The following is a 26,672-nucleotide window of genomic DNA, read 5'->3' as shown; positions in this document are numbered from 1 at the left end:
GAAGATTTTAATTGGTAAAGGACTTTTGTAATACTGTCTCGAGCAGAACGTCTTGCCTAAGACAAAAAATGATTCACCATGGGATAAATTACAAAGGAGGGCCTACAAGTTGTGGACACACGAGCACTTTCTCAACTTTGGCTCAAAGCACAACCCCATGGCCATGCCTACAGAAACTTTACTACCCTTCCATCCAAAGTCTTAAGGTATACCTTCCGTTTCTTACGTGACCTCTGAAGGAGGAAGCCACCAGCTTACAAACTGGAAAACTAAACCACCATAGCTGTTTTCTTAATCTGGGGCAGAGATGGCAAATAAACGACTCACTCATGGCACACCGCTGTTAATCAGTCATGGAGCTCACTTCTGTTAGGTTTGGGCAGAACTCAGACTCATTTTCAATACAGCTAAGTACAGCTACACCATTTGGTGGCATGTCGGAAAGTAAGTACTTGCCATCCCCAAGGACACAGAGCCAATGCTAGTTGTGACCACAGAGAGACTGTTCTATAGGTATCTTAGCAATGGGGACCTGCAGATTTGTAGGCAATACTCAGAGAGCTTATCAACAGACCAAGCTCCTGTAGCAAGTGGAAGAAAGGCCGAGTGTAGCTTGAATATGGGACGCGTAACCTGAAGTTCTTCAACAGTATTGGGTGGCTTCTCTTTTCACCTCGATATTGCATTCCATGTGCCTAAAGGAGAACATCTGGGAGAGACAAACAGAGCTAAAATCTCAATGTTTTTCTTGATTATACATTGCCCTTCTCTAACCTCTTGGCCCAGTTATGGTTAGACAACCATTACTCTTCCTCGAAACTCCTTGCTGTCTCATGTACTCCCCACTTATATACGCCCCACTCTTGACCGGTGCTACTTTCTCAGCTATGGATCTGTGGAAGTGTTTTCATCATGAAACTTTTCTTTTTTAAAAAGGTTTATTATTTGTTTATTTGTGAGAGAGAGAGAGAGTAGGAGGGGGAGGGAGAGAAGAAGAGAGAGAGAATCTCAAGTAGGACTCTGAGATCATGACCTGAGCCAAAATCAAGAGTCAGAAGCTTAACCCACTGAGCCACTCAGGTGCCCCCATCATGAAGCCTTTCATAATAAGCTTTAGACTCCTACTGAATATATCCCCCAAATATGAAGGCTTAAAATCAAGAAGTAACATGTGAATCAAGAAATACTTTTGGAAATAGTTTAAAATGTAGTCAGAGCCCTAGTAGTTTTATAGGAGAGATCATATCAAATATGTATTTGAAAAGCCATTCCAGAGAAAAAGAAAAATGGAGAGCTTCTCACCTCATTCTATGAGGCAAGACAAAGTTCCTGCTACCAAAATGAAGACAGCAAAACATGCAAGCAAGCAAACAAGCAAAAACAGGAAAACCAAAACCAACCGTAGATGAGCCTGCTTCCTGGTCTACTTGGAGGACTGTGGGGAGGGAAAGGGAACCAGAGCTTGGATGTCATCTCTGACCAACAAGGACAATGAGTTTCTGTTTTATTTATTTATTTTTTTAATTTTCTTTATTTGAGAGCGAGAGAGAGCGCAAGAATGAGCACATGCATGGGGGGAGGGGCAGAGGGAGGGGAAGAAACAGACTCTCCACTGAGCAGGGAGCCTGATGTGGGGCTCGATCCCAGGACCCTGAAGATCATGACCTGAGAAAAAGGCAGATGCTTGACTGACTGAGCCACCCAGGCACCCCAATGAGTTACTGTTTTAATGGGGGCATTGTCTCTGTCAGAAAAATAATTCAGTTGCTGATACAGAAGACCCCTTCTCCCCAAGAGGAATGAGCTCTAGACACCAAATAAATATTTTACATAGCAAGACCTGCATTTATTTCCACCAAGACCAAGTTTTACTTCAGGCTAAGGAGAACTTTGTCTTTTTAGCAAGTTGACCACCAGAAGGTCACATTAGATTTGTGGGTGAGCGGTAAGAACGTTAAGCAGGAGGAATCAGGGGCCCTGGTTGGAGTCCTAACTACATCCCTTACCAGCTCTCAGAGCTTTGGGGGGTCATCTGATGGCTGGGATCTCAACTGTTTATCTGTTAGCAGGAGGTGACTCTCATGGAATACTGAGGATCAAAGAAGATAATAGGAAAGGACCTGAGAATTTATAATATACTATTAAAGAGGACTGTCTGGGGAGGGGAAACTTCAAAAGACAGAGATAAAATATACTCTGATTCCATTATTTATTAAGCCACTGATTAGCTTATGGCCTTGGCATGTTATTTAACCCATCTGGGACTCAGTATCCTCATCAGCAAATAAGGCTATTGTAAGGATTAAGTTAGTACTTTCTATTTATTTTTTAAAAAGTATTCCTTTTAAAAATATATATTTTATTTATTTATTTGAGAGAGAGAGAGAGAGAGAGAGCTAGTGGGGAGAAGAGCACAGGGAGAGGAAGAAGCAGACTCCCTGCTAAGTGCAGAGCCTGAAGTGGGATTTGATCTCACGACCCTGAGATCTTGACCTGAGCTGAAATCAAGAGTCAGACGCTTAACTGACTGAGCCACCGAGGTGCCCCAAGTTGGTGCTTTTTACAGTGCTTAGAAATATAAGTATTTATTAAATATTTGTTAAGTAAAATAAAAATCAGATTTAATGAGGTGTTCCAAAAGTTGTTTCCCATAAAACTGTGGCTTATATGATAAACTAAACAATGAAACAAGATTTTATGCAAATTATAGCTCATTTTTGACGATTTTAACCCAATTTGTGGCAGTCATTTTAATTTTGGCGTAGTCCCTTACCCTTGCATTTGGTGATAAATGGCTCGCAAAAGCCTGTCTTGCAAAGCCATCCACACAGCAATGTGGCCACAAGTCACAAACCACTGGCATAAGGCTTGGATTATAAGATGGACTACAGAAATTTGGCCTTTATTCTATTCCTGAATATTCATTTGTGCCAAATTTCCAGTGATCTAGGAGTATGCCGTGGGATTTGTGTGTTCTTACGTTGATCAGGTAAGATGACAAAGCTTTAGTTTAGGATTCCTATGTGCTTGAGCTCTTTTGAAATTCATTGTAGCTTCTGTGGTACACCAGGGAGAAGAGGTCTGAAACCCTTCAGTGTCAACCAAATATCTCCCTTCACTTTGAACCTGAAGCCATCTCGATGAACCACTGCCAAAGTGGTTGTCCTCAACCACCCCTTGGCCTTCAACTTCTCCCATCTTACAACTGTTGCTTTCTCATTCAAGACTTTTCCCATCTCCCAGAAGAAAGGCACACATTCTGAAATTGTAATTTTTTGATCATACATTCTGGATACTGCAGAAATGAAGAACACACACAGATACATGGTCATGGGCAACTTGAAACGTGCCTCAAGATGGTACCAGATGTGTGGTAAGCAGTTGGGAGTTTCACATGGCGAAATTACCATCAGCCAAATCATGTTTATAGGAAATGATTTTGAGCCATATTTAATAATTATAAATACAGGGTCTTCACTGGAGATAGTCACTGAAACTTTTCCTTCGGTGTTTTAATCCTGTTCCATCAAGGTGGACCAAACCAGAGTGAAGGATGTGGTCGCTCTGAGGTCCTTCAAACAGCAGCCATCTACCAAGAAGAGGCTTAGTGCACTGTAGGCTGTCTTTAAGAACGTGGAGGTGCTGGCTGCTAAATGGGTAGTAGGGGAAGTTATCTCATTCCTTTGGTCAGAGCTTTCTAGATCCAAGGTTAACACCTGACCCAACCTGGACTAGACTCTGTTGGGGGAAAATGGAACTGGGACTCATGGAACTGGGACTCAGTGACAGGACACTGAGTTCAGAGGTCATACTGGGTTGTCTGGGCAGCCATTTTTCTACCTATACAGAGGAAGAGACAAAACCAATCCATGGAAAAGAAGCAAACAGATGTGCAGGGAGGAGACAGGTCTTCTGGCAAGACAGTGAAGAGCATGGGGAGACTGAGGTTGCTTTGGTCCCTCACTACTCTTCTGTCCTTATTCCTAGGTCTTGCAGAAGGCTGAGCTGCTCTCTGCCCTTATGATCTGTGAAATATTCTTAAGTTCTTCCAGGATCACGTCTTTCCTCCCCTTTAGCCTATGTTAAGTGGGTTTGTTATTTTCGCCAAATAATCCCTGACTAGGTCAAGCGGGTAGGCAGAACCCCGTGAGGGGAGGAACCAGGGGACCCACTACTGGGTATGCCTGGGTCCTGTTCTCCAAACTTGTTCTCTCAGATGGGCTACCTGGTGGTGTGGCAGAATTGGCCTTTCTTTGTAGGTGTGGGTTCTGTACTGAGGAAAGGTAATCGCAGATTTGTCATTAATCAATAACTACCTAGAGAACATCTTTCTCATGCCAACACACTCAAGAGGCACCAGAGAAGTCTAGATTAATAATGTCAAGTTTCCCCTCTTAGTAGCTCGGTGTTAGGGAACTAAATGTCTTCTTCAATCAGGTCTGCTGTGAATCAAGAGAAAATTGTATTTTAACTCCATCAGTAATACTTTCCCCTCCCATGGTGTGGCACATATTCTAAGGAGAAGCCTGAAGAAAGTTTAAAATCCAGAAATTAGACGTTGGTTCTTTAAAAAGTGAGACCAGATGGTATCAGTGTAGCTTCTGGATCTGTTCCTTACGTGGAATATTCTGGTATTTATGAATCTAACTTCCAGTTTTCAGGCAAACAGTCCTACAGAGGAATCCCAATCGAACTCTCCTTTGCCTTGGCCGTGTCCATTTTCTTCCTTCAAAAAAAAATTTGTATCTAGTGTTGCTCTTGCAGCTCTGTCAAGAACCCCAGGATCTGACTGTGGAAACTCCAGGGCACCAGGGTCTTGCTGGCTTGGGCTGCAGGTGCTGATGCTCGGGGCACAGGGTGGAGATGGTTCCCCCCACCCCACCCCGGAGCCTCCTTGGGCGCCATGCTCCTACAGCTGCTCCCTACTGGTTAGAAACACACCAGGCAAGGGGAGGGTAGACCAGGAGGAGGAAGGGGTGGAGGAAAGGAAAACAGCCGCAGTAGAGGAAGAAATGGAACCAAAACACAGAATTTCAGCCCTGGCTGGTCTCCTCCAGCTTCTCTGCACTTGGCCAATTGTGGCTAAAGCAGGCAGGCCTGCTGATGTCACGAGCTCTGTCTCCCTCTTGTGACCACTCTTAACCATCTCCTGCCTGCGACAGCTTCTCTAACCATCCCTGCTTTTCTAGAAGCTGGAGCTTGCATGGATTAAAAAATGTTCACTCTTTCCTCCCAAGACTCGAATGGGAGCTTGGGTTGGGGTGCCGGGTAATGGCGGGGGAGGAGGGCGGGGGGCAGCTCTGCCACCTGCTAGGAAGCATGGGGCCCATTCCGGAAGCTCTCTACATCTCTTTCCTCATCTGTTGAGTCAGGGTGTGAGCTGCAGGACCCAGAGACTGCAGGGATAACTGAGCAAGACACCGCCATCAGCACTTGCACAGCACCCAGCAGAGGGAGCACACATTGCTCTGACTCTGGGAACCCTGAAACTGGGATGGACGAAGACACACTTGTCTTTGGGAAGCATGGCTTTTCCAGCAAGCCGGAAGCATTTGCAAAGGAGGCATGAGCCATGGTGGTGGGGGCAGGGGTTCTGTGTATTAGGAGTCTGTTTCCTTGTGGGAATTCCTGGTATTTTCAAATCACATTATAAGTGGTAAAAAAAAAAAAAAAAAAACATACAAAAAACGTCTAAAAAAACCCCCAGATCCTGGTCACCAGAAGAATTTAGAAATTTCTGTCTCAGAGCCTGACTCGTGGGGGTCAAATCCTGATCCCACCACTTTTTAACCTGTTTGACTTTGGGCAAGCGATTTGGCTTTTCTGAGCCTTAGCTTCTTCCTCCCCAAAATGGGAGTAAGATTGCGTCCCACCCCCACAGTGTTCTTGGGAGGGTTCACTGAGACCATCCGCAGGAAGCATCTAGGATATGTTTGTGCAGAGGAAGCCCCCAACATATGGTACATATTATCAACTTCAGTGCAAGCTGAGCTTTTCACTCTCCAAGGAAGATTGAACCCAGCCTCGAGGGAGAAAGCTTGCTAACCATACAGTAATTTGGGAAGCAATAGATTTAGCAGGAAGCAAGCCTGCGTTTCTACCCCCACCCCTCCAAAAAAAGGTGGTATTCAGAATTAGCTGCATGTTGGAATTGCTTGGAGAGCTTGAAAAAATGTCTGAACACGGGTTCCACCCTCTGAGGTTCTGATGAAACTGGTCTAGAGTGTGGCCTGCCATTGAGATTTATAAACGCTCCCTAGATGATGAAAATATGCACTCAAGGTTCGGAACCCACTGCCTTAAAAGTACCTTTTCATATACCTGCATGATGTTAGGTTGTTTTTAAAAATGTTTTATTAAGAGAACACTTTTTTTTTCACCTTTATGCAAAATCAGCTAACGTGTACAAGCTAAAAAGCAACTTTACTTTAAAGAATTTATTTATTTATTTATTTGTTGAGGGGCAAGTGGGGAAGGGAGAGGGATAAGCAGACTTTGCACCGAGGGTAGAGCCCAGGTGCTGGGCTCCATCTCAGGACCCTGAGATCATGACCTGAGCTGAAATCAAGAATTGGATGCTCAACCAACAGAGCCACCCAGGTGCCCCTAAAAAGCAATTTTTAAGAACAGAGTATTTTTGAAATGAGGTCGGCTTGACTGGCTGTCAAGGATCAGGTGAAACAATGGGAACAGACACAAAAGTCGCACCAAGTATTTTTGGATATTGTGAGGCTCTTTAGGACCATAAACATGTCCCCGTTCTCTCTGAAGTCCCCCTCACTGACACAGAGGGCTGAAGTCCACTGCTGTCCCTCAGGGAGCTTAAACCTGGGGGGGGGGGGGGGGAGTGGGAAGAGGTCAGTTGTACGCGCATGCGCACATGTGGACCTCGGTCAACACCCAACACCGAGGGACGCTGTAAACGGAAGGGGTGGGATGGGGATCAGTGGGAAGAATGTGCCTTTACGTCTGCAGCACAGGACTGAGAGTTCTACATGCTCCAGGCCCAGAGCCACTCTGAGAAGAGCTTAGGGTGAGGCAGCAGCCACCAGCCAGCCCTCAGGGATGAGCATCTCAGGGGAGTGGCATTTTAGGGTGGCAGGGAAAGTACAGCTTTCCACGTGAGCGGGTGCAGCCACGTGGAAAGAAACCCACCCTGGGGGGCAGAGGGACACATAACTAGTGGGTCTGGGGATTGCAATGAGCGGTCAGATGGAGAGAAGCCTTTGAAGCTTCCCGGAGTTTGAATCCCAGTTTTGCCACTGCCTCTGTTACCCCAGCGTGCTGCTTCACCTCACAAGGCCTCAGTTTTCCCCTCTGTAAAATGGCAACAATTAGAGCACTCACCTCACAGAGGTGTTGGGTGGGGGGAGTCATCCACGTGATGTGCTTTGAGTGGTATTTAGGACATGCTGAGGGACATACTAAGTGTTAGTATTTTTATGATTTCTATTTCAGCTCTGAAGAAACATTTCTTAAGTCTTCCAAAAGGAAATCTAATGAAAACACAGGTGACTGCCATGGGAGGGGGTGTACAAAAAAAAATAGTGTTTTTAGTTGGTTTGTGGAGAATTTTTATACCCCTGCAACAAGGACCCTTCCTTAGCGTTGGCAAGCAGACATGTCAGGAGGGCAGCACAGCTGGAACCCAGCTAGTAAGAGAAGGCCGGTCAGGCCAGAGGCAGCTGCTGTCCTCTGAAGAGACAGCCAGGGATGGGAAAACACAGGCAGAGCTGCAAACTTTTCACCTCAGGCAGAACTTCATGTGCTGAAGGAGAATGGCCCAGCTACTCTGGGAAGCAGGTCGAGGAATTTGTTTCCACGCTTTGTCATAGGGGTAACTAAAAATGACTGTCTCTGTTGGAAGTCTTGTAGCCCCTTTCCCACAAAGGTGGGCGTCAGTTACTGACCAGATGGTTGCCAGCTGTTCCCTGAATCATGAGGCCTGTTAAATCTGGAGGCAGAGAGACTCCTCACACTATACCATCCTTGGGGGCCATTGTGCCCCACCAAAGTTCCAGAGCAACCGCAGAGTTCTTGGGAACTGTCTGAATGTGAGATGGGATGCAACCCACAAGGAGAATCCCGGGCCCTCATCCTTGGTGGTGACAAACCCACAGACTCTAAGACTTTTCTCAGGTTCCTCTGAAGTGAGTGGGCAAGTCCCCAGTGATCACCAGAGTTCAACAGGCCAGTCAGGTATTTGATCAAAGATGTTGGAGTGACCAATTCCGTACCTACTTAAGCAGTGATTTAAGGGTTAACAAATTTCCCCAAACAGCTGTAGTCCAGAGAAGAGTCTAGAAAAGTTATAAGTCAGATTCAAAAGGTAGCATGATAAAAGAAAAAAACTCTGTGAGGGTCTCTGTGAATGAGGCCCTCATGTAAAGTTTTCTCAGAGAAGGTTTTTCAAGAGGACTCAGAGTTTTTCAAATTAATTAACATTTTACATTCAGCATCCCATGAGTTTCACATCTGCCACTGATTTTCTGACTAATTAGTAAAGCTGTTGGTGGAGGGACTGTTAGATGTTTGCACAGTACAAATTAGGGCATAATTACAAGGCAGGGTGTATGTTAATGAGAAGCAAGGCTGATAGACCAGTGTTTACACCAACGGAAGAGTCTTCCTTCTTGTGGTTCTTTGAGCTCATTTCTGATAGAATCCTGTCTGAGTATAGGTACAAATCCCTTTTGATAGTTAGGTGGGAGTTGTTTGAAACCATGTAACTTTCAGAGGAGGACCTGCCCTCAAAATCCCCTGGACGATATTGCATTTGTACACTTCGTGTTCCCAGATGGTATCTGGTGAGACCTAAGACTTCTTGTATTTCTGCCTAGTAGTTACTTTGGAATATTTCTAGATATGCATCTTAAAGAGTTCTCTTTGTGGAACTCCAGCTTAGCAGGGGCCAAAGAGGTCCTGGTTCTCATGGAGAGCCAAGGAAGGCCAAGCTTCCTTGTTCCATGGCCCCAGCCTTATTTCTGCCATTACTGCTCTGCCACTTTGTCTTCATGTCTTTACTCCTGCACAAAAGACAGACTGCTGATTCAAGTCAGAAAAAATAAGGAGCATGAGCCATTCCACTAATACACAGTAGTTTGACATAGGTGGTAACAGGTGAAATGTAAGGCATTTCACCTGCGCACAAGTAGCTGTCTTACTGAAGAAATAAAACATACGCTGAAAGTCAACAGCAGATAGGATATGAATGGTTGTCCAAATGAGGCCTCTATGAAGGTTTCTGAGGCCAGAACCTCAGCGTCAGAGGACAGCAGTGACCCTGGTGAGAACCTTCACCCCATGAATCATAGAGAACTCTTATGGAATCCCTGCTATTCTGTGGTTCCATAGAAGGAAATGTTTTAGAAGGAAACTGCCAAGGCAGAGCCTGTCAAAGGTCATGACTTGGCCCCAGATGATAACACTATGTTGCTGATACAAGCTATTTTCTCCTCTTGGGGAATCCCTGTCCACTGTGAGCCAGACCCTCCTACAAGCCATCTGTAACCCCTATAGACATGTCCTGATTCGCTCAGCCTGGGTGCCTTCCCTGTAGCTTCACGGCTTTGGCCATACTCACAGCCAGGATCTTTGATCCAGCACCAGTGAGCATGGTCTCAGCAACCACCCTAGCCTACTTACCCACGTCCAGCAGATCTGCACCAAGGTCACCTACACCTGGCCAAGCCCTGGGGCTGAGCTGCAAATTCAAAGTCTACAGAGGCCTGAGAAGTCCCCCACAGGACTGGAGAGACACTGGCCAGCCAGAAGGCATCTGCTCTTTCTACGAAAGTAGCTGTCCCTTGGCTTCAGCCGCACAGGAACGTGGACTGAGCGTTACCCAATCCTTCTGATCCCTCAAGAGAACGGAGAACACTGGATTTGTACAAGAAAACTGACCAGTTTTGGAAATGTGAACATATTCAAAACTTTATAAAACTACAAGTCAAACAAAATAACACGCACACACAAAACTCCCACTGTGTTCATTGTACACGTGGCCTCAATAGAATCTGCCTTAGGCTGATGATCTTAGTCTCAGCAAATACCAACAGAAAGTGCCAGCAGAATCCAGAGGTCAGGGATTTAGGCAGAAGCTGCAAGAGTCACAGAAGACCATGAGAAGGACGGTGACAATTCGGTCATTTTGTACTAAAGATACAATCTTTGGCACCCTGTTTATTATTCCTTTCTCCCATTCTAAAGCACTTTTTCCCCTAAATCATGGAATATTTTTAATTTCAAAAATATTCTGTCAATGCAGTGCCAGATTAAGTGTCTGTGTCCCTAGAAAGCTGTTCCCGGCAGTTCATGTATCTACTTTATGATGTAATATGTTAGGACATAAATAAATCAATCCTTCAGGCAAAATGCAATTTTTACAACTCAGGAGTTTTAATACACAGCATTTAAAGAATCTAGTTGAGTTACATTCTACTTAAAGAACACCTACTCTCTAAAGACATATTTGTAGCTGAATGTTGTCTTCAGGAACTAAAAATGCCTCATTTTCACCAAGAGACCGTGTATGACATTCGAAAGACAGTTGTGAAATACTCCTTTTTATATGCCAGTCAAGTGCTCCTTTTGTGGTAACTGGCATCTTTTTCTGTTGTCACATTTTTAAGAGAGAGAATTGCTTTTAAATTTTATACTGGTCACCTGTTAAAGGGATTTAAATGGACTGGGGATTCCCTGGTCCATTTCTTATATTCTTTCTCATTAAAAAAATTAATTAAATACATGGCAAAAATCCATTCCCTTTTGTGCACGGTTTTGTGGGTTTTATCAAACACAGAAGTTGTGGTATCTCTGGTCCCTGGTTTTGACCCTGGAGATCCAATATAGAGACACTCTCAAACCCAGATTCATCAGTGGCTTCATTTTATTCTTTTGTGCTCAAGGAACTGTTTTAGCTTCTATTACACACCAGGCACTGGGAGTACAAAGGAGAAAAGACATGGCCCCAGCTCTCAAGGAGCTTTCCATTCTGTAGACCAGCCAGGCATGTGAAAGTGACAACACACCATGATGACTACTTCAAAGGACATGTGCCCAGTTACAACCCCCACTTGCAATCAGATGAAGCCATGAGGACCAGATCCTCTGCTGCTGAGGGTGACAGTAGATGACGGAGCAGGGAACAAACTCACAGGCTAGCCAGGAGCCCTAGACACACAGAGAGGGATGGTTCTGCTGGAGAATGACCAGAGCCCTGGGCCCTGCACAAAGCCCCATCTTGCCCTGGGAGTGGAGGGGAAGTGTGCCGAGCAAGACGTGAGACTCTTCTGGAGGCAATTCCTCCAACATAGGCAATTCCTCCAACATAGCCCAATTCTAGAAAGGGATGATAAATCTACACGGAAAGGTACAGAAGTTGCAGAGCGGATTGATTTATGACTGGTTAATTGTGAAGAAAATGCGAGACAGAGCATCTACACTCAACTACAACCCAAGAAAGCTTCTGCTTTTCATGCTCCAAGCAGGCATAGAAAAATGGCGGCCTTGCTGACAGATCCCCTGATCCCTGCATTGGCGGTCCTGCGAATACCATTTATGAGTAGATGGAGGACAGAGAATGGGTGGGGGTATCCGGGACCAGCCGCCTTGCCTGGCTCCCCAACTCCTCCAGCTCCAGGAGCTGACAGAGTCTGGGCCATGGTAAAGCAGACATTGGCAGGGCTCACTCTCAGACAGCTATGGTGCCTAGGTGAGCTGGCCTAACGAGCTGCCTTGGTTACTCTATCAATCTCAAGGCAAGCAGATCATGTCAGGAGGCAGCCACAGTTGTGGTTCTCCAGACTGGAATGCTTGGTTTCGTCCAGATCCGTTGGCTCGTCTTCTGTATCATCCACCATGGCTGGCTGCTGTTCATCAGCCAACAAAGGGGACAGTTCATTTAAATGATGGGCAATTTGTAAGTTCTTTTCCCTGCTTACTTCCTCTGCCTCCATTACCAATGAGTGGAAATGTCCACCTCAAGGCAGTGTCTTCCCTTCATCCTCTTTGGCTCTCACCCACAGTCTCACAGTCCCATCTGCGTTTCTCTGTGTATTCAGACGCCAAGCAAAAAGTCAGCCTTAGAATCAGGGAGATAAGGATTTCTGAGGACTACTGACATTTGGGGCTGGATCCTGTGTGACAGGGGCTGTCCTGTGCATGGCAGGATATCTAGCACCATCCCTCTGCCCAGGAAATTCCATGAGCTACGTCAACCACATACATCTCCGGCCATTATCAAACATTCCCTAGGGGGCAAAAGTGCTCCTTGTTGAGAAACGCCGAGAGAGGGCCTGGGCTCTACATGGTTCTGTTGCTTATGGTTACTTAGCTTCTCTGAGTCCCAATATCCTTGTCCATAAAATATTTCCTACGGTCATTATAAGACTTAGAAAAATGTACAGTTGGTTAATTCCAGTGTGGTAGGTCTTCAAAGGACAATCATTATTACCGTGTCAGGACTCTGTGAATTTTCCTAGATAATTTTTGTTGTTATAGTAATGTCAGATTTGTGGTGACCAAAGAGTTCAAGAAGTAGAACTGACAGAAATGTCCTTGGCTCTGTCTCTGGCCACGTAAGGAAGCTTGGCTTGGATTGCATCACCTAAAAGTATAGTGCGGGGTCTCTCTCCGGGAAAGCTGGTGTTTTCAACATTCCTGTAGAATGGGATCAGCAGCCCCACGAGCTTAGGGATTTTGGCCTTCTTATTGCCCATTTTGGGGTTTGAACAGACCCTTTCACTTCTCATTATGAATGTGTAGGTCACTGATGGTTTCTGAAGCCAAGGTTTGAATCCCTAGCCTTTGGGATTCAGGGCTTAGACCTGATCCAAACTGATTTAGTAGTAGAGTTTTTAAAGAGTTTATAAAGAGGGAACTAGTTCTTGGAAATTTATAATTTTGAGAAAATGGACTTTTTAGGGTTGCTGATCAGGGTTTATGGAATGTTCCCTCTCTTCCTCTACCACCTCCAACACATACATTCTTGGAAATGTGAACATTTTTATATAATTACATAGAAAAGCATTCTTCAAGAAATTAATCATCTTCTCTGGGCTGATTTTAAGAATACAGAAGGGGAAGAGCATATAAAGAGGACATTTATTTTGCAGTTTATCAAAGTGTGAGGTATCATGTCAGTCCTCCAATATCCTCTCCCTCTTCCTCCCTCCTTTCCTTCTTCCTTCCTTGTTTCCATAAAAATCTTTTGTTTTAGGGCCAGCCATGCATTGATGATATTTACAGACCCAAGACATAGTAACTGAACTGAGGAAGAATGGAAAATTCTTTTTTTAGTTATACTGGAACGAGAGACACGTCAAACTCAAGTAGACTCTAGTACACAGATTGTGGTCAATTATTCTTACTATTTTGGATAAATAAGAGTCTTGGGAACTTAGGATCCTAAGAGCAGTAAGACAGTATCTACACCCAATTGGGAGAGATTAGATAATAGAATTGTTGAGAGGATTATAATAGAAAATCAACCGAAAAGAGATGAGACCAGTCTTACAAAATAAGGAGTCAATAAATTTTAGGAGAAGGAGAAGTAGAAGGAAAAAGGGAGGGAGGGAAGGTAGAAAGGAGGGACGAAGAAAGGGAGTCTGCTTCTCCCTCTCCCTCTGTGCTCTCTCTCAAGCAAATAAATAAAATATTTTTTAAAAAATTTGACTCTACCTTCAGTAGGAAAACCTATTTAAAAAATGATAAAGATAATTCCATGAGGACCCTATCAAATCTTTCATGGTTTGAAAAATCCCAGTTATATCTCTCAACATGTACCTTTCCATTCAAATTGGGTTAGTCCTCATATTCCTTTCAGGGATGGCTCATCCTGTTCTCAAAGGAAGGGAGGGAGGAACTGAGGGAGAGGGAAGGAGGAAGGGAGGGAGGATCTTATAAAAAAGCATATATTAAATGACAAATGAGGGGCACAGATAGTTCTTTAGGAATTTAGAGAAGATTCCAGGCCATGGGCTAGTCTGAGAAAACTCCTGAATCATGTGGACAGGCATAGGACATGTCAAATAGTTGAACAAAACCAGAGGTCTCCGTTTAGCCAACAACAAAATTTCTAAGAGATAAACACTTCTCAGGCAACAATCTACAAAATATGAATTCTTCTGAATTGCTAGACTTTTCTGAGTTCCTTGAAGTATCAAGGTAATGTAAGACCCTAAAAACCATTGCCTCTTGGTGTCTTAAACCATATATCCTTACAACATAAGCCTAAGATCTGCCTGTGTAGTGGGTGCTTTGTGCCTGAAGGAGACACCAAGGCATGCCCAGAAAAGGGGCTCAGCTGACCTCCTCATGGAACGGAAGACAGAGAGACACGCCTTGTTTACCTCCTCTAAGCTGGGGCTTCCATGAGGACCCTATCAAATCTTTCACTTCTCTCCAAGCAGGGGTGTAAGTTCTTGAACTAGCGGCTATATAAGTAGCAATTTCTTAGATGAGTCCTAACTTCACCTCTTTTGGATGTTCATGTTCATATCTGAATCCCTTGATATTCCAGGTCCCATATGAGAAAAAACATCTCCAACTCTAAGTCTTCCATTTACCTATTGGCTGGCACTGTTGGTTCTTGTCCAAATACGTTTTCAGGATCAAGTGGGATCAAATATTCATTTCCATTTAGGGCAAGAGAGGGGAAGGCATTCCTAGATCTCATCACATTTGAGAAAATAAGAGGATAGTGAAGCTGGACCTGGAAATATGAGGCCCCATGGAAGGTATATCATTTGGTACCCCTTCAGATGGATACAGGCTTTGTGTATCTGTTTAATCTTTATGTAACAGGGGTGAGGAGATACTGGTTTTTTGTTAATAAAAGCCGTACCTCTCTTTCTTAGTGCTCCATTAAGACTCAATTACATGTGAAGTACACAAAATTACTTCTTTTCCTTTTTACTTATTCCTAACAGTTTAGGAATTTTCCCATTCTGGACTAATTTCTTGGGAAGCATATTAAATTTTCTAAGCTTCAGATTAAAAAAAATAATAATCACTTATTCTCAGGGAGCAGCACTCTTGGGCAGCGGTCCTGGGCAGGCAGACCTTCAGGAGGAGGGGCTTTGAAAGTTCACTTGAGAAGTGGTCTACTTTGTGGAAAAAACAGGACCTATTTATATTTTACTAGTGTGAACTGCAATCTGGATAGTGACCCATGTTAAGGCGTGCCAGGTTTACTAGTTCATTCTGCCTAGCTGGCCCGCCACGGGACCCCCGCCTCTCTGCCTACTTGTGATCTCTTTCTGTCAAATAAATAAATAAAATCTTAAAAAAAATAGTTATCTTCGGTCCAGTAGAGGCAGGACAAATCGTACCTTTGCCCTTGGAAAACCACTTGTTATCCCTCTGTTGCCTTCCAGGCCCTACACCTGCATGTCATCAGTCCTCTTTTTTTCTCTGACGTCACCTCCTATTTGCCTCATTCACTCTCTGGCTCTAGGGAGTATCTTGCTGTTTCTTCAATATGCCCAACTCATTCGCACCTCAGAGTTTTTGGGGGCCTGGAATACTGGTCCCAGATTTCCATGGGGTTCATTCTCTTAGTTCACCTATGTGTCTATTCAAGTGTCACCAAAATGGGGAGGTTTTTTCTATCCCTTCCTTCTAAGCACACTGCCAGCCTCTCAATCATGATCCTCTGATTTTTCTTCTTTTATCATCAGTTTCTGATGTGATAGCATGTGTATATTTAGTTTTGTTGACTGTTTTATCCACTAGAATATGAACTCACCTAGGGCAGGATGTTCGTCTGTATGACTGTATGCCTAGGACCTATCTCTAGAATCCAAAGCAGATGAACTGAGGAACAGTGCAAGGAATTAAGATAAGGAATATAGCACGCAGTTACCTAAAGGACTAATAGCCCCACATTAAGGGCAATTCAGAGCCACCAGTTAGAGGGGGTAAACAAGGGACATGGAGGTATTTGAGGGCAAGTCTCAGGCTCTTTCTGGTTCCCGGCTCCATAGTAGGGGGGGTAGCAATCTATATTTTTGCATAAAGAACTAAATGCCTCAAATTAAGAGTTGGGATTACAAAATTTCCAATATCCTCTCTAGTTCTAAAATTGTATGGGTCTATAAAAATCCTACAAGCGTCATCAACTTGGTAGAACAGGATCCCTTGGGGATTCCTAGAAGATCCTAACCTAGGGGGAATTCTGTCAAGAGCCTACTGACAAGACAGAATGTTTAGCGAAGGGGTAGGCTTGTCTCTTTTTTCTTTTCCACTGGAAAGAATCAGAAAAACATAATAAGGAGTCAGAGTGTTTCAATAGTGGAAACTAGGAGAAATCATGGAAGGTGTGCTCCGCACTTTCCAAAGCGCCCTTGTTGGCAAGCGTGTAGAGAAGTTGGAAAGTGAAGAGCTGTCACCAGGGCCCCAGGCAAAGCTGCAGAGAAGGTCAAGCCTGCATTCTGCATTCCAACCCACCCCTTCCTTTCTGTGTCTACTTTTCACCCCACTTATTAGACTCTAGCTATTGAGTTTCCTTGTGTTGCCATTTGCCTTCTAAATCATTCCTCTCCTTGACCGCTCTATTGCTCTGCACAGAGATTTGTCTTATTGCCTTGTCATCCAGCTAGAGTTCCCATCTCCTGGGTGCTGATGGCAGCCCAAATGATGAAAAACCCTTCTAGTACAGTGACGACGAGGCCTACAGAACATCTACAGTTTGAAACAAATGGTCCAGTGTCGTCTTCTTACATGGTCTTCTAGGACCTGAAATGGAAGGATAAAAACTGTGGCCTCAGACATGTTCTTCTGTGTACACACATAGGCACCTGCGTGCACACCGCCCTCCCCCCCAACTCACACACACCCTATTTCTCTGTCAGGTTACCCTGGAGGCTAGGAGACAGCAAACAAAACCTCGCTTTGGTAGAAATCCCAAGTGAGCAGCCTCATGCATGCCTATCTCAATAACCATGGGTTTGTAGGTACAATCTTCGAGACTTTTCTAATCAGACCAGACTAGCAAATAAAGGTTTTCAGACAAAGCAATTTTCTAACCGGGGACTTATGGCACAGACTGCAGAAAAACGTCCTCTGATTTAACACAACAGTTGAATAGTAAGACTCCCTTAGGGTCACCTTGACATGGAGCCAGAGCAGAGACCTTCATTTTCACTGCGCCATTAAAGGATTTTATCCTTAATCCAGGATCTCAGGGGGAAGTGTGAGTTCCCAATGCCCTGACAAGCAGTTGCTGATGATTCCTGTGCCCATGTAAGCTCCTACCCTGGAGAGTTTTGGGGTTACTGAGGGGTGAGGACCCTATGAAAAAAACTGAGCTGTTAATTTGTCTCGGAGCCCTCATAATTTGCTGTATTAATGATCAGAATGACATCATTTTGTCCCCTAAGATGGTGAAGTTTGAGAGGGGCTGTTGTTAAAAAGTGAGGCCAATGTCCAGTAGGGCCAGCCCGGACACAAGGGGGAACTGAGTTTCCGCAGAGCCTGCAGCAGCGACTCAAATCTAGTGCAACTGGGAGCATGAGCAGTGAACACAGGACAGCACCATATCATTTGTCTTGGATTTAAAGTAGACCTATGGTCAGACTTTGCAGGGATAGGACCCAGGAACCTGCATTTTTTTTAATGGATACCCCAGGTGACTGTGAGGCCCAGGCAGGCAGACCTGAGATCACTTCCTATATAAAGGCCTCCTCTAGGGGAGTAGACAAGGGCTGGAGGATATATGTGCTGATCCCTAGAAAACAGGGAAAATCTCTCCAGGAGGTCTGCAGGTGGGAGACTGCCAGATGCAAGAGGTCTTGACCAGCTGTGGGGCAGGAGTGGGACAGTCTTAAGTTAATTTTTTTTTTCAGATTTTATGTATTTATTTGAGAGAGAGCACAAGCGGAGGAGTGGGAAAGAGGGAGAGGGAGAGAGAGAATCTCAAGCAGACCCCGGGCTGAAAAGAGAGTCTGATGTGAGGCTTGATCACAAGACCCTGGGTTCATGACCTGAGCCACAGGCAGATGCTTAACCGACTGAGCCACCCAGACATCCCTATATTTTGAAATCAATATGTAATTTCTGAAAATCTAAAATCCTTTCAGACATTTCATTGGGATTGTATAGAAAAAATAGGCCAATTTGGGACAACAGATATGTTAGCAATATTGAATTTTTTAATCTGTAAACAAAGTTTATTCCTGTGTTTTTAGGTCTTCAATTTCTCTCAGCAATGTTTTGTAGTTTTCAGTGTAAAAGTCTTACATGCATTTTGTTCAATTTTTTCTAAGTAGTCTCTTGTTTTTGATGCTATTATAAAATACTTTTAAAATTTTACTTTGCAATTATTCACTGCTAAGACATAGAAATGCAATTTATTTTTGTGTTTTGACCTTGCATACTAAGACCGTGCAAAATTCACTGATTTAAGCTTGAAATCAGGCAACATGATGCCCCAAGCTTTGTTTTTCTTTTTCAACATTTCCTTAGCAATTCGGGGTCTCTTCTGGTTCCATACACATTTTAGGATTGTTTGCTCCAGCACTTTGAAAATGCCGGGGGAATTTTGATCGGGATGGCACTGAAAGTATAGATTGCTCTAGGCAGTACAGACATTTTAACAATGTTTATTCTTCTGATCCATGAGCATTGAATGCTCTTCCATCTTTTTGTGACTTCTTCAGTTTCTTTCATGAGTGTTCTATAGTTCCTCGAGTACAGATCCTTTACCTCTTTTGTTAGGTTTATTCCCAGGTATCTTATGGTTTTTGGTGCTATAGTAAATGGGATCAATTATCCAATTTCCCTTTCTGTATTTTCATTGTTAGTGTATAAGAAAGCAACTGATTTCTGCACATTGAGTTTGTATCCTGACATATTACTGAATTGCTATATGATTTCTAGTAGTTTAGGGTGGAATCTTTGGGTTTTCCATATAAAGTATCATGTCATCTGTGAAGAAAGAGAGTTTGACTTCTTCTTTGCCAATCTGAACACCTTTTATTTCTCTTTGTTGTCTGATTGCTGTTGCTAGGACTTCTAATACTATGTTGAATAAGAGTGATGAGAGTGGGCATCCTTGTCATGTTCCTGATCTCAAAGGGAAGGTGGTCAGCTTTTCCCCATTGAGGATAATATTCACTGTGGGTTTTTCATAGATAGATTTTATGAAGTTAAGGAATGTTCCCTCTACCCCTATACTCTGAAGACTTTTAATCAGGAACAGATGCTATATTTTGTCAAATGCTTTTTCTGTATCAATTGAGAGGACCATGTGGTTCTTCTCTCTTCTCCTGTTGATTTGTTCTATCATGATTGATTTGTGAATGTTGAACCACCCTTGCTTCCCAGGGATAAATCCCACCGGTCATGGTGGATAATCTTTTTAATGCACTATTGGATCCTATTAGCTAGGATCTTGTTGAGAATCTTGGCATCCATATTCATCAGGGATATTGGTCTGAAATTCTCCTTTTTGATGGGGTCTTTGTGTTTGGGGATAAGGGTAATGCTGGCTTTACTACAAAGCTGTGATCACCAAGACAGCATAGTACTGGCACAAAAACAGACACACAGACCAGTGGAACAGAGAGTCCAGATATGGACCCTCAACTCTATGGTCAAATAATCTTCAACAAAGTAGGAAAAAATATCCAATGGAAAAACAACAATCTCTTCAATAAACAGTGCTGGGAAAACTGGACAGCTATGTATAGAAGAATGAAACTCGACCATTCTCTTAAACCATACACAAAGATAAACTCGAAATGGAAGACCTCAATGTGAGGCAGGAAACTATCATAGTCCTAGAGGAGAACATAGGCAGTAACCTCTTCGATATCAACCACAGCAACTTCTTTCAAGACATGTCTCCAACAGCAAAGGAAATAAAAGCAAAAATGAACTACTGGGACTTCATCAAGATAACAGCTTCTGCACAGCAAAGAGGCAACCCACAGAATGGGAGAACATATTTGCAAATGACACTATAGACAAAGGGCTGATATCCAAGATATATAAAGAATTCCTCAAACTCAACATCCAAAAAAACAGATAATCACATCAAAAAATGGGCAGAAGATATGAACAGACACTCCTCCAAAGAAGACATACAAATGGCTAATAGACACATGAAAAAATGTTCATCATCATTAGCCATCAGGAAAATTCAAATCAAAACCTCACTGAGATATGACCTTGCACCAGTTAGAATGGCCAAAATTAACAGGACAGGAAACAAGTGTTGGAGAGGATGTGGAGAAAGGGGAACCCTCTTCCACTGTTGGTTGGGAATGCAAATTGGTGCAGCCACTTTGGAAAACAATGTGGTGATTCCTTAAGAAATTAAAAATAGAGCTACCCTATGACCCTGCAATTGCACTACTGGGTATTTACCCCAAATATACAGATGTAGGGAAAAGAAGGGCCATCTGTACCCCAATGTTCATAGCAGCAATGGCCACAATCACCAAACTGTGGAAAGAGCCAAGATGCCCTTCAACAGACGAATGGATAAAGAAGATATGGTCCATATATACAATGGAGTATTATGCCTCCATCAGAAAGGATGAATACCTGACTTTTGTATCAACATGGGTGGGACTGGAGGAGATTATGCTGAATGAAGTAAGTCAAGCAGAGAAAGTCAATTATCATATGGTTTCACTAACTTGTGGAGCATAACAAGTAGAATAACACGAAGGACATGGGGAGATGGAGCGGAAAAGTGAGTTGGGAGGGGGAGACAAACCATGAGAAACTATGAACTCTTAGAAACAAACTGAGGGTTTTGGAGGGGAGGGGGTGAGGGGTTGGGTGAACCTGGTGGTGGGTATTATGGAGGGCACGAATTGCATGGATTCTGGGTGTGGTGCATAAACAATGAATCTCAGAACACTAAAAATTAAATAAAATTAATTTTTAAAAATTTACTGATTAATTCTAGTAGGTTACTTTGTAGATGCTTTAGGATTTTCTTTGTAAATCATTATGTCATCTCTGAATAAGGACAACTTTATTCTTTTCCAAGTTGCAGGCACTTTATTGTTCTTCCTTGCATTAATACACTGGCCAGGAATTCCATTACAATTTAAATTATAGCGATTAGATGGCACATCCTTGCTTTATTCCTCATCTTAATCTCAAGGAAAACAGTAAAAATTTTTGCAATTATGTAGAATGTAGGCTTTTCTAACATGCTTATCTGGTTAAAAATGTTTCTTTTTGCCTCGATGGTTAAAAGTTTTACTCACGAATGGATATTAAGTTTTGTCAAATGCTTTTACTGTATCTGTTAACATAATCATATGCTTTTCTATTTTATTGTCTTATTGTGGTATATCCTATTGAATGATTTTAAAATTATAAAAATCAACTTTGTGGCCCTGAAATAAACCCCACTTGGTAAGTATGTATTATTCTCTGTAGTGCCAACTTCAGTTTGCTAAATTTTTATTAAAGATTTTTGGCTTCTATTTTCACAAGGAATATTTATCTATAGTTTTTTTTTGTTTTACGTATTTATCTGGTTTTAAAACCAGGGAAGTAAAATAAATTAGGAAATATTCTCTCCACCTTGATTTTCTGAGTTTCTATGAAATCAGCATCATTTCTTAAATGTGTGATAGAGTTAACCAGTGAAGCTATTTTTTATCTGAAGTTCACCTAAAGTTTTAAAAAAATCACTAATTCAATTTATATATTAGATATAGGATTCTATGATATAAATATGGTTATTCAGATCTTCTGTTTCTTATTGTGTCGATTTTGGCAATTTATGTCTTCTAAGAAATGTGTTCATTTTTTTGTAAAGTTGACAAATTTATTGTCATAGAATTCTTCACAGTATTCTATTATCATTTTAATTGGCCATAGGATTTATAGCAAAAATGACTATTTCATTGCTGATATAGATTTTTTTTTTAAATTTTTTCTTGATCAGCCTGGCATTTACCAATTTTACAAATCTCTTCCAATATCTAGTTTTTCCCTCCCATAGATTTTTCTCTATGGTTTATTTTGTTTTTCATTGATTTCTGGTCTTTTTTTAAAATTTCAAATACATTTTTATTGATATAATTATATTTGTATTTTTTATTTTTAAAATATTTATTAGATTTCTGTTCTTATTCATTATTTTACTCATTCAATTTACCTCAGGTTTAAATGCTTCTCTTTTTATAGCTTCTTAATGTGGAAACTTATATAAATGACTTTAAATTTCTTTTCTAATATAAGCATTAAAATCTAAACGTTTGTCACTTGGTATTGTTGTTGCTGCATTCCACAGATGCTGATATACCGTGTTTTCACTGTTTTTCTTTTCTTTTCTTTTTAAAGATTTTATTTATTTGAGAACAAGCCAGCACAAGCAGTTGGTGTGGCAGGCAAAGGGAGAAGCAGGCTCCCCACTGAGCAGGGAGCCCAATGCGGGACTCAGTCCCAGGACCCTGAGATCATGACCTGAGCCGATGGCAGACACTTAACTAACTGAGCCACCCAGACACCCCTCACTTTAAAAGGAAAAAATAAAGCTTTTTTCTCATTCCCTTTGTAACTTCTTCTTTAAACAGAATATATACACACAAACATATAAGAACAAAAAGAAATGGCATTATATTCTATCTGTAACCTGCTTTCAGACTTAACAGTAAATCAAGAACACCTTTCTGAAAATTTTCTGCAACATCATTTTTCATGCAATTTAGTACATTAAAGATATATTGTACAAAATTTATTTAAACTAGGCCTCTATTGTTGGATAACTTAGTTGTTTTCATTTTTTTCAGTTACATATTGTTGTGATAAATATCCGCATATAGTAGCTTTTGTGTAACTAAGAGATTTTTTCATTGTATAGTTTTCTAAAAGTGGAATTGATATATATGGGGATCCACTTTCAAGGCACTTTCCCGTTTTGATACTGACTTCTTGGACCTGAGCCTATATTTTTTGCATGGTTCATTTTTTCCTGCAGAGTTGATGTGGTCTGTGGGCTGCATCAGCCCTCAGGCACGGCAATTTGGCATTCACAAAGGTGAAAAATAGTCAACTGCCAACATCCAAGATTGCAGGGGAAAGGTCTTATATCCAGCATCTGGATTTTCAGGTTCTCCTGGATAAGTGGGAATCTGGCAACATTAAGCCAACATTCCTACATGATAAGAATTAATGGGAAAGGAGTAATTACTTTAGATAGGGCAGTCTCTTTCCATGTTGTCATAGTTCTTAGTCTGTACCTCTTGATTAGGACATGGCTTGACTCTTAGAGGATTTGGGTTCACCACTCCTGATCTAGTAGGATAGAACCTACGAGAAAGCTAATGCCAGTCACATACAGGCAAACCCTGGCTTACCAAACCGTGTGACCTTTCCCAGTGCACATGACACCTCCTTGCACTTCATTCTCTAAGAAATTCTACACCTCCACCTGGTAACCTATCAGATTTGTCCTTCCGAAACAAAAATCTATTCTTTGGAGTTAGAGAACAGAGATCGTCTTCTCTGTGCTTTAATACACATGAGTTTTTCTAGGCAAACATTATCTCTAATACTATGCAAATGTAATGTACCCACATCACGGCTCTCAGATTTTCTGGGTCTTGGTTTTAAGGATATACTGAAGATACAGCTCTCCCCTACCAGCAGTTTTTAACTCATGGCAGTTATGTTAGGATCAAATTTTGAATGTGGGATGACTGCCGTCTCTTCCCCTCCCCTAGACAGCCAAAGAGAATTCTCTAATTACCAGATCAATCTCCTGATTATTTTTCTTCCTACAAAGAGGAATTTTTTTTTCCTGCTACAAGAGAGGTAAGGTTCATATACATGCGGAAGCGATACAGAAAATAGTGAGGACAGACAGAAAGAGGAGAACGATGTGTTGAGAGCAGTTTTGGGGAATTGTGAATGGAAGGGCTCTGGACTGGCACCCAATATGAGGGAGACAGGAAGAAGAAAAGAGATTTGAATACATATTGTTATGGTCTTTGAATATGGATTCCCTTTATGGTTCCCAGGGAACCTAAGGAAAGGGTTTGAGTTATTGAAATTACTTTTGGTTGTGGGAAGCTGTTTTCTTGACTACAGTTCTGTTCTGAGACCAAACTGTCTCTGGCCCGGGTTTATAAGGTTACACAGGCTTGTGGATACATTTTCCTTGCTCATATCCTTCTTACATTGTGCTATGGTCATATTAATTTGCTCTTCGTGAGACACCAAGTACTGAACACCTGTTTAAACAGATTTAAGATTGTTCCTTCTGGCTGGAAGTTTTGTTGTGTACCCTCTTCAAAAAAAAAAAAAAAAAAAGTCCAAAATGGAGACAATTGAGACATAGATTTCTGTTCTCCTTTTCTGTTTAGATTTCTGATTCTACAGTTTTCCTGAGGTAGGGAGTCCACATTAAAGGTCATAATGCTTCTGGCTCTAGGGTTGGATTTCTTAAACACATCCCCAGGTCAGCTGGAGGGCTAGAGTTTATTACTTTTTAAAAACCAAACCCCTGCCAAGTGAAAGGAGAGAAGGGCATGTTTAGATTAAAGTGCTTGATGTTCAAATTCTGTCCTTTGTTGACATTTTATTGCTCAATGAAGTTTTTTCCTATCCTTCAGGGCATTTTGCTTAATGGTTTCCCAGGAACACTGTGATGAGGCTTCAAAGCAAACCCTAGGTTTTAGCAACAATGCTCTTATTCCAGTTTATGTGAGTCACATGTCCAAAGCCTTGTATGCATCTCGAGTTTTTCCCATAAACACTCATGCCCAGAAAATATGGGAAACCATGTTAACAAGCCATACTCGATGTCACACACTAATATGCAAACAAACCAGGTAATACCAGTGTAATAGATTTTTGTGTAACTGGGAGGTGGAGGGGTGTACCTACACTAGATGCTAGCTCTCCTAATGTCCTTCAAGAGGATTTGTCACCAGGGGTCTGATAGAGCCAGCTGTTGGGTACAAATCTGTCAGTAGGAATTGGCTAGGTAGCTGTGATGCCTTCAACAGTCAATTATCACAAACACACGAACAAAATGATGTACAACCCCAAGAAGTCTGTCCTTCACGATTATTTATTGCCTGGGTCAAGAGGAATATGAGCCATTTATTACCTTTAAAGTGGTTCTCATCTGACTGAACCCCATACATGCTAGCAAAACATGGCTTCCTGAGGGGATATATTTTAGTACTTTTATGGTTGAAAAATGAACTGCTGATGCTTAGACCTGGCACTTAAAGTGGTGTCTAATTTCTCTCTTCCAATTATCTCCTTCCAGAGCTGATTCTTTCTCCCTCTTTCTCTGTTTGCACTATATTGGGTACCTGTCATGGCCAACCAGGTCAGTCTGAATGGGAGCTTTTCTCAGAAGGCAGCCCCACTCAAATGAGTAGAAAGAAGAAGAGATGACGGCCGTTCACTTAACTCTGAAAAGTTCCCTAGAGGTATGGTGGGCTCTTCTTCTCTGTACAGTTAAGAAACATAGTGACCCTTCTCGTAAATGCTGGCAGGTGGCTGACCTCTCAGGTCTCTCCTCGGAGTACCATGCTTTTCCTTTCCAGGTGTTTAGTACTAAAAAGCAGAGGAAATGGTGCTCTTACTTTCCAGTAAGAAGATTTAATCACAGGTCATGTTGGCAAAGCCTCTTCTGTGGTGATGGTTTCTACGGGCACAATGCTCCAGGAATGAACATCGGCCAGACCTGCAGCATTTAAGGAGACTGTGGGGTTTGAACTTGTGTTTTGGAAAACGCTAGCCCATGTCTGAAACTTCATCTGACAGGGCTTTCTGCACTCCGCATTGTGTAAGAGAGGACATTTGCAGCCCTGGTTTTTAATTTTCTTCTATTTTGCGGGCAGAGAGACGGACCTCAATGTTATTTTAACTTTGTTTGCTCCGGGCAAGGAGATTTATTTAATTAGGTAGCCAATCCAGAAATTCTGCTGCTGCACATTTTGTGTCATACAGGCTGTGGTGTGTCTGGAAAACAGAAGGGGCATGGGAGAGGAAGCTCAGCCTTTGAAACTTGTCTAGAAGGAGGTTGAAGGATAATCAAATAACGTATTTTTAAAGGTTCAGTGAGCTGAGATGAATTCTAGCAAAATGGCGCTAGAAATCAGAGGTGTGATTTTCCTAGTTGTCATGATGTCAGTGTGGGAAGAAACCATGGTTCAGAATTCACTTGGAAAGCTGCTTTTGTAGATGCAAGCAGAAAGAAGGGCTTTCCATCCTCTCCTGACCACTCTGAAACTTCAGGATAAATGGCTTCTGCTGGAGACTTATCATGACAATCCAGCAAGGGTTGGGAATGTGACATCACAAGGCTTTTTTCACAGACGTGTGTGCAAATCCAGATAAACCTGGAAGTCTGCAGCCAGGATGCCAGGGATCTATTCAGATAAGGCACAAACAGAATGGAGCTTTTCTCCTTGCAGTCTCTATAGGTTTTGGAAACCGGCTGGGACTATACATCTTGCATGTAGGTTGGGAGAGGCAACCTCCATCAGTAACATAAGGACCAGCAACTTTGCAATTCTACCGAATATTTACTCCCTGTACCTGCAGTTTACTGCCTGTAGCAAGTTTATGAAAATTTTAAATATGTTTATGTTTAAAAATACATGTCTTTCAATAGAGATGAATGCAAGGGAAATAAATCCTAGAGTGATGAGTAATTTTAGTTATTTGCTTATGTGTTC

This window comes from Lontra canadensis, unplaced genomic scaffold (genome assembly GCF_010015895.1).
Source record: "Lontra canadensis isolate GAN:19392208 unplaced genomic scaffold, GSC_riverotter_1.0 scaffold4, whole genome shotgun sequence".
In the NCBI taxonomy this organism is placed as follows: Eukaryota; Metazoa; Chordata; class Mammalia; order Carnivora; family Mustelidae; genus Lontra; species Lontra canadensis.
This window is presented reverse-complemented; position numbering follows the sequence as displayed.